Source organism: Atta colombica, unplaced genomic scaffold, assembly GCF_001594045.1.
Source record: "Atta colombica isolate Treedump-2 unplaced genomic scaffold, Acol1.0 scaffold141, whole genome shotgun sequence".
In the NCBI taxonomy this organism is placed as follows: Eukaryota; Metazoa; Arthropoda; class Insecta; order Hymenoptera; family Formicidae; genus Atta; species Atta colombica.
In genome coordinates this window covers 1,401,090-1,408,901 of record NW_017259230.1, presented here as the reverse complement: position 1 = coordinate 1,408,901, position 7,812 = coordinate 1,401,090, and the positions used below count along the sequence as shown (strand labels likewise).

Genomic DNA, 7,812 nt, shown 5'->3' with positions numbered 1-7,812 from the left:
TATATATATATATATATATATATCTACGTACGATAATGCGATTAAAGGGGGAGATCTAGAAAAACGCGGGAAACTAGAAGAGAAGGAAAGAAAGAGGAACAGAGAGAGAGAGAGAGAGAGAGAGAGAGAGAGAGAGAGAGAGAGAGATGGAATGCGCGTTAAAAAGAAAATCCCCGAGAAGAAGGAGAAAATATTTCCATAAAATCCGCGAAGACGATGCCTTCGAGGAAAAGCCAATGTTAGTTCTCGTTCGGTGGATTCGCCGGAATCCGAAATCCATCCTTGCGGTTTGTCGCTGCCGAGTCTCAGACGTCAACGCGATTTCATCCCACCGTAAAATATATAACTTCTCCATAAACCCACCTCGAGAGGAGTATTCCGCAAGTACCGCGAGCTTGTCTTTCGAAAACTTCAAGATTATAACGACACGTCGACTGATGAATTTCTGGTCGTCTCTATTTACGTTTATTAATACATTACTGTAGTAAAATTATTGTTAATTCACATTTTCAGAATGATATTAAGAACGTTACGCAATGATTATTCATCGTATAGTGCGTCGTATAGTTTGCGATATATAAAGCCTGCCAAAACATTATTGAATCTGAACAGCGTAAGCAAAGAAACTCTGACTGCTTAGGTCTGGTCGAGATGAATAGCGATCTAGTAGTTAAATCAGCCATCTCACCGACTTCATTAAAGTCAGCGTTCCGTTTACGCTCTTGCCGATTACGCTACGTGTTGCGCGAATCTTCGTTCACGACAGGATCAGCCCTGAGGCTGGTGTCGAAAGCAGATAATATGGATAGGAAACTCAGACAATAATAATCCTCGATACGCGCGGATAGAACTCTCGCAATTATTATGAAGGGAGACGGTTGCTTAACTGAAGTAATTCCGTCAAATTACTTGAATTTCAATTAAAATGAATTAAAGCTGAATTAAAAAAGAATAATACAAATAATTGTACGATAGAATGTACACATTAAACGTGGTGATGTACCTCAGTACTTAAAAATTGTACGTTTAAAACAAATCTAACAAGAACAAATCTTGTAAGAACTTTAGGAATTCGTTTTAAATCTGTATTTAACTTATTATTAGATTTTTACCAGGAATATTTCATTATTTACGAAGATTAATGTATTTTTTGAGACTGTATCAATTTAAAGATAATTACGAAGTAACAGATCAGCAATAATTATAATAATAACAACATGAAACTCATAGCAGTGAGCAATAAATCGATATAATTTATTTGTAATGTAAATAACTTTTTAACGAATGAAACTTTCAGGCTTTTCTTTTCTGTTTTACTTCGAACACACGCGCCATGGATTGCGGAAAAGTTATTGGAAAACTAGTTTCTTTCTTGGTTAATTATATCAAATCAAGCTCTTTACTGATTGCTGCAATTCGAACGGACATTCGGCTTCCACGTGCATGCGCATTGGAATTTCAGTCAGGGGCATGAAGAAAATTTATATTTACACATATAATAACTTATTAAAATACTTATATTAAATCAGACTTTGAAAATTTTCAGCGAACTTTCTTACGAATGACATATCGCCAATGAGTTTAACTTTTCGTAAAAATGATTTTTATAATTCAGTTACTTGCAAATTTAGGGTGGGAGTGGAGGGGGGGGACACTTTCTGTCCTTGCATCATCCATGTGCATCAGGTAAATACAACGGCATGTATTTAATAGTCGCACATGAGAATCAGGAAATCGGAAATGACAGCGGCTGGAATCCGAGATGGCAGACGAGTAACGTATCGAAAGCCAAAGGAGAGAGAAAGGGCCACGAGGTATCGCCATAAGGGAGACTCGCTGACGGCAGTAAGATTGATTGGAGTCACGGGATGGAAAATTAACGGTCTAGCCCGAATGGTCCAGGGTTGGGCAAAAGGTGCAGGAAGGCGCCGCAGTCGAGGTATGGCGCCGTGACAGCCGCCGCATACTAATTCCCCATCTCCTATACTCTTCCTTCCTCGGTCTGTCTCCTTTCTCTCGTACTCCTTCACTATCTGTCTTTCTCCATTTCTCTCCCGCTATTCTTGCTCTCCTCGTCACTCCGGCATCTACGAACTGTTCTAGCCACCTTAACCGCGCGCATCCACGCCCTCCCGCTCGACCGCTCCGCAAGGAAATGCCTTCCGGCGGACATCATTGGCTACTTTATCGAGATCACCGTTTGAAAATACGGTCCCGAACAAAGGCAGTTCTGATAGAATTATAACTACGTTATACAGCCACCGTAACCCTTTCTGATCGTTATGGGATCCTATTAACTTGAGACCCGACAAAACGCAGGAAACCCCCTATCATGAAAAGATCTCACAGAGAGACTGCTCGGATTCATTCGCAGATCTCTGTCAAAAAAAAACTACAGAGACATATACAATATCTTTTACATTATTTTGTCACGTGTGGAACATGCGGCAACACGTCGATAGGAAGCCAAGATACTCTTTTAACCAGCGACATAATCCCATGGGATATCAACGCGGATCGTCACAACATCCGCCCTGAGACTCACTCGGTTGGCGCGTTAATGGATCGATGCGTCACAAGGCGCGTTAATGTGACGAGCCATAGGTCGGTAATTATCAAAGAGGGCTTTGACTTCGTGTTTACGAAGGGACAGAGGTCGATGGGGATCGAAGATGTATCGGCCGAAGGTCTGCTAATACGACCTGTATATCTACTTCTCCAATCGCTAATTGAATCAAATGGCCGAACATCTTCGATCGATATGTTAGTGAGAGATTTCGTCGCGAGTAATTACAGACGTGTAGCGGCAGCTGCTGACAAAAGCGGGTCAGCGCGCCCGCCACTACCATTGTTTCATGGAATTAGGTTACGCGATCGTAACCCGACGAAGCCTGGCAATTTCCTGCTTGTCGTGCTGCACCGAGATTCGATGACGCTTACGGCAAATTATTTCCTACGTATCTGTCGTCGATTTAGTTAATGATCGCGGTCCGACCGCAATAATGGCAGCATTGACAATTGGTGGCCATCGGCCTGGTTGCCTAACGCCTAACGCATACTGTAAACGATTTACAATTTAGACCATATGTAATTTAATTACACTATGCTATGATAAAGTACATGAGATAAAGAATGTACGATACGATACGAATTATGAGGTCCGAAAAGTTCGGGGCCATTTATCGAAAGTTATTATCTCTTTGACTAATTCGGAATTGATCTTTTCTCATAAAGGTATCGGAAAACTGAAATAATTTTTAATTAATTAATGATTAAAAATATAAGAAACCTTTGACAAACTCTTAAGAAATCATGAGAAAAACAAATAACAGAGAGCGGAACAAAATTATATTCTTTAATTAATTTCAAATGAATATTAAAGTATAATTTAAACTATTTTCAAATGTAAGGTTGGAGAATTAGAAAAGTACAATAAATGAAATGTTAAAATAATCTAAAAAAATGTCCAAGTAGTTTTTCTTCTGAGTAACTTATATTTTAAAATTGTTATTTCAGATATCACGATGTTTAAAGATATCTTTATAATCGATATTCATAGTCGATTCTTATATTTAAGACTGTCTTAAGTGCAGTCTTAAGATATCCATAAACCAATCGCAGAGTATCTTGAGATATTATTTAAGATGGTTTTAAAATAAGATCCGACTATAAATATCGATCTTAGACCGATGTACATTATATGGGATATATTGCAAATTTTAATTCAAACTTTACTTCTAAAAGCTCGTTTTTCTAATATTTCGATATTTCATTAAAAATAATTATCATTATGATTTAATTTCCAATTTTCTAACATATCTTATCTTCCGTGAATCAATTTGATACTTTATACTTGCACACCTTGATATACATATTTAATATTCTACAAATAGATTGCTTTTGGTTATTAACATTGGTTTCCTAATTGTATGTAATTCATACAGTGCTAAGATACACTAACAAAATTACTCGCTTAGTGAATAACATTTACATTAGACATCTGAACATCTTGCGTATACTCATCGCACGATGTAAGGAGAAATTAGATGGAAGGCAAATGAACGAACGGGAAAGGGAGAAACAGATCGTTTAGTGATGTGTCAATGAAAAGAGATGATGCTATTAAACTAATTAAGACATCTTAAGATTTTAATGCCTTCTCCTGGCACACTGACTACGACAATTGCTTTTCAATACATTTTTGGACAGATAATTTTTAGGACGTATAAATTTTACAAATAGTAAAAATCGCACGATATATTTCTTTTCTATATCTTATTGGATTTTATTTACTGGATTTTTTTGCGACAAAATTAAAGTGTATCTTTATATTTATATCAACATCTGAACACTTTTTATTTACAGTAAATTTTCGCAATAATTTTTGATAATTGTATTAAGAAAAAAGTGTTACTTTGCATTTAGTTTGTAGCGATTATTTTAAAGCGATTACATAAATAGTTCGATTATTTATATATTTAAGTTAAACATGCGCGAGTCATGTCAATATATTGTTTGTTTGAATTAATAAACATTTGTTTAAATTAATAAATATTTGCTTGAGCCCGACCACTACATTTAGTTAAATGAACTAATATTTTCTTGAAATAGCAACCTTTTTCTTTCAGTGTAATTATTGATCAATGAATCTTTCTTGCAAAGTTGCAACAATCTAACTCTGAATTAAATTTTAATTAGGATGGCAATTAAATTTCTAGACTGTAGTATGCTACAAATGCATATTAATTGGGCATAATGAAAAAGCTGATTCGTCGGCAGAGGTCAGCACGTTAACTGGTCCAATCATCAATCAGCTCAGTGAAGCTAAATGGTCAGGACAACGGGTTTTAATATCTCCTGAGGAAAATAAAAGTTAGCGCGATAAATCAAAGGTGAAAAGTCGCTGCCTTACTTTCTCTCTCTTTTCCTTTTCCTCTTTTTTCTTCTTTTCCTTCTTTCCTCTCTATCGTTCTCTTCTCTCTTACTTTCTTCTACCTTCTCGCTTTTTCCTCATTGTGCTCTCAGCTTTAATCTCTTTGCCTTCCATCAGTGACTTGCAAAAATGATAAATGAATTTCATCCACCGTGCGTGCCATATTTATATCTATAAAACTGGATAGTAGCCTCATAATAACCACAATAACGAACGATGGCAACAATCATAATTTGTTTGCACAGATATTGAAATATTGATCTTTATATGCGGAGAAGCTTATAAACGACAATGACAATCGCAAATTCAGTGTCTCGCCATCCAATTTTCGATGATATAAATTTTATTGATTTACATTCGCACCCCATCTCGCGCGTGTATACGATGACAAACGTCGAGATAAAGTTACACGTCGACATGTCGTTGTTGTAATTTTTGCGGCAAACATTGCCACTCGAACAAGTAAAATGGGACCGAGGGTTGAAAGTCATTTAGGTATTATCTTACAGAAAAGACGACAGGGGCTACATATTTGCATTACGTTCGCGTGTGTAAACACGTCTGCTGAGGCGCATACTTTGTCATCCTATCCTATTTACCTTGGGGAGAACGCACCTCCACAACGTGCATCGCGTGCATCCTCTCTACAACCTTGCCGCTTAGTAATCGCTCAAGTGCTTGTGACAAATAGCAATGACCTCTTTCACTGTGGACATATCCTCTATATCGAGGCTATCAATAGATATTAAATTATGCCTCTTCAAACTTATGCCGCAGAACTAAAAGAAAATAATCGTACGGAACTTTGCAAGATAAATAATTTATTTAATTCCATGAATGCAGATATTTAATGTAGCATTTGTGTTTATATTGATATTAAGAAAACATATTTCTCACGCAAAATCTGACTTTTAATCCTTTTATTCCGTATTTTGCTTTTTTCTTGAATACACATGAATTGAAATGTATGTTCAACAGGACTTTACTTCTCATATCGTGCAAAAATTTAATTAGAAATAGAGAGTAATATTAAAAATACTTATAGTAAGGGGAATTACGTAAACGTGAACGATACTCTATTGCAGTATATAAGAATAGTAATAACCTCTCATTTCTCGCATCCAGTGGTAGTTCGGTATACTTAGTGCCGCATTGTGATAGAATGTATACGTTGTTAAATAACAATACATATTTTAAGGAAAAAATTAAATGAAACTTACGATTATTTATGAATTATAAAAGTTTTTATTAAGTTTTAAAGGATATTGGTTTTAAACTAATAATTAATATTTATATATTATTTATGTAAGTTACTAAGTTTAAACAAAAACACAAAAACTGATTCATCATTAACTCATGTGGTAGCGGATAATTCTAAAGTTTGTTTTGTTTTTTGTTTAAAACTGTTTTTCTATGTTTTTTTCATAGGCTTTATAGTTCATACTGATATAATAATGAATGTTAATTATTATAATTTAAAGTCAAGTTTTAATTATAATTAAACGCCGGAATTATATAATTTTTCCCTAGGTGTTCGCAGTTCCTCTCTTCCTGAATGTCTATAAAAAGTTGTACATAAAAGAATAAAAAATGGGCTAATAGTATAATCAAACTAAATTTTCTAGCAGTAGGATTAGATAAAATAACTACTTATAATACTGCTAATGCGATACCGATATATACATCCAACGATGAGCGTAACAATTATAATAAAGTTATCAAGACTAACTAAATTTAAATTAATACCTGTAAAATTTTTAGCTGGAATTTCTGCAGTAAGCACGTCCAGCCGTGGACAGTTGCAGCCGGTAATAAATTCCGTCGACGCATTCGCTAAAGACAAATGACGAAATTACGAATAATTATTCAGGTATATACACCCGTTATATAAGTTACGCGTAGAGGTGCGTGTAGGGTGGAAGGCGCGAATGTCGGTAGTACCGGAGTAAAATATGATGTAGAGTTTGGCCGGCTTGGCCAGCGTTACAGCAGCTAATACGTTCCGGGAGAGAAGTTAGTAACAGGTGGCGCGATCCATAATATCGCGCAGTGTAGAATTTACCCAATCTGAAAGGACAAAAGTATTTTGTCTGGTTGTGTGTAAATATGTACGTACATATAGGTATAACACATAATTCTACATGGTCTATTTTCATTTTAATTCCATATTTATATTCATTGTTTTATGTAATTTCTCGAATTATTCCAAAAAATAAATGACGGTTCAAAATAATGAATATTCTCATATCTTCTTTAGATCCACGTAAAAAATAGTCGCGAGACAAGCTGGTAACAATAGGAATAAAAACAAAAGGAAATATGCGAGCGTACCATAGACTGGAATCGAGGGAGAGGATTTGAGAAAGTACGACTCTTTGAAATACTGAAAATAATTGTGTTCTTTTTCACAAAAATTGCGAAAAAAAAGACGAATGAAGAAAGACTAAATCTTTTTGTACGATTGAGAAATATACGAATATTTGGAATATTTATAACGTATACTCGGTTTTTAAAGATGGAAACTTATTTTGTTACAGTGTCTGCACCACCAAGTACTAGTCCTAGCCCGTCTACCACGGAGGTCCCCAAAAAAGGTAGATATTAGAGACAGATTCCTCTCACAACGATTATATACGAGTAAAACATAAAACATTGTAAAATTAATAAATTATTGCAGATCGTGCTATTAGAATTACTTCATAAGATTTGATGCTTCATTTATAACGTAATTGATATTATTCATGTCGTATATTCACTAGCTTGAATCTAATTTTCCAACGCGCGTTTACTTTTGCAGATTGGGAATTCATGGCGGAGATGAATAACTCTGTTTACGGAAATCCAAGTTCGCTGACAATTCAAAATGAGAAGAATATCAA

At 35.3% G+C, this 7,812-nt stretch overlaps 1 pseudogene; it reads left to right on the top strand.

The window, feature by feature from the left end:
* The window catches only part of LOC108684881, a 179,798-nt pseudogene that overhangs the window by 159,559 nt on the left and 12,427 nt on the right, over window positions 1-7,812 (top strand).